Source organism: Schistocerca piceifrons, unplaced genomic scaffold (assembly GCF_021461385.2).
Source record: "Schistocerca piceifrons isolate TAMUIC-IGC-003096 unplaced genomic scaffold, iqSchPice1.1 HiC_scaffold_309, whole genome shotgun sequence".
Lineage (NCBI taxonomy): Eukaryota > Metazoa > Arthropoda > Insecta > Orthoptera > Acrididae > Schistocerca > Schistocerca piceifrons.
In genome coordinates, this window is record NW_025728525.1 from 976 (window position 1) to 2,500 (window position 1,525).

Genomic DNA, 1,525 nt, shown 5'->3' on the forward strand with positions numbered 1-1,525 from the left:
GATGGCGACGATAGGTTGAGGTACTAACCGGTTGTTCCAGCGATACCCACCATGCCGACGAAACTGAACGGCATCTGGGTGTGAAGCGATACGCGGCGGTGGCTGGGTGGGACCGTCCCCGGCCGGTGAGGGGGCGCCTCCCGGCGTGCTGGCCGCGCGGTGCGTGGGCGCACGCGCTACAGCCGGCTGGTGGGGGCGGCCAGTGGCAGGCGCGCCGGCCGACGGACGCGGCAGGCGTCGCAGCTGCGCGCCGGCGCACCCTGCGCGCGGCGCCGTGCGGCCAAAGTAGGTCCTCGCGGGCCCGGTGCGAAGCGCGGTGGACATCTTCAGTGTGCTGGTCCGATTGAGGACTGTGTGCGTTGAGGATGCGCCGCCGCCCGGCGCTCGGCGCCGCGACGCCGTCTGCTGCTCGGTCGCCCCAGCGGTTCTCGCTGGTGGTTTGTATCGCAGCTGTGCGGATGTGTTGGCGCGTGCGCTGTGCTGGGAGAGTTCGCTTCGGCACCCAAGTGGGGCTTTTGTCCTTCTGTGGCGCTGGCGTTGGAGCTGCCGGTCACCGTAGGTGGCGCGTGTTGTCTCCCGCCGGCAATGCCACGACAGCACGCTCCCGGGCCTCTGTCGGCAGCGGCAAGCTCAGTTGGGAGCACGGGTGGTCGCACCGAAAGCGTCTACTCGCCTAACTCCGGGCGATTGCGCCTCTCTCGAACCCGACCAAGTACTTGGGACGGCGCTGCGCGCCGCCGGGACCTGAGAGGGTTTCGAGGTGTATTGTGCAGGGGAGCTCAGCCTCCTCCTGTTTGCAGAATGATTGAGCGGACGCTTGCGTGTTCGCGCGGGCCCCCGGGACACACTCCCGGGCGGCCGGCTGCTCAGCTCTAGTTGACGCAGCTCCCTGGTTGATCCTGCCAGTAGTCATATGCTTGTCTCAAAGATTAAGCCATGCATGTCTCAGTACAAGCCGCATTAAGGTGAAACCGCGAATGGCTCATTAAATCAGTTATGGTTCCTTAGATCGTACCCACGTTACTTGGATAACTGTGGTAATTCTAGAGCTAATACATGCAAACAGAGTCCCGACCAGAGATGGAAGGGACGCTTTTATTAGATCAAAACCAATCGGTCGGCTCGTCCGGTCCGTTTGCCTTGGTGACTCTGAATAACTTTGGGCTGATCGCACGGTCCTCGTACCGGCGACGCATCTTTCAAATGTCTGCCTTATCAACTGTCGATGGTAGGTTCTGCGCCTACCATGGTTGTAACGGGTAACGGGGAATCAGGGTTCGATTCCGGAGAGGGAGCCTGAGAAACGGCTACCACATCCAAGGAAGGCAGCAGGCGCGCAAATTACCCACTCCCGGCACGGGGAGGTAGTGACGAAAAATAACGATACGGGACTCATCCGAGGCCCCGTAATCGGAATGAGTACACTTTAAATCCTTTAACGAGTATCTATTGGAGGGCAAGTCTGGTGCCAGCAGCCGCGGTAATTCCAGCTCCAATAGCGTATATTAAAGTTGTTGCGGTTAAA

The 1,525-nt window shown here is 60.8% G+C and overlaps 1 non-coding gene across 1 annotated transcript in view; it reads left to right on the plus strand.

The window, feature by feature from the left end:
- Positions 1-886: 886 nt before the first annotated feature.
- Positions 887-1,525, plus strand: part of LOC124744891 — a 1,909-nt gene continuing 1,270 nt past the window's right edge. Inside the window, exon 1 of the ribosomal RNA XR_007010902.1 lies at positions 887-1,525. This exon is cut by the window's right edge and continues 1,270 nt beyond it. This is a non-coding gene — a ribosomal RNA (small subunit ribosomal RNA).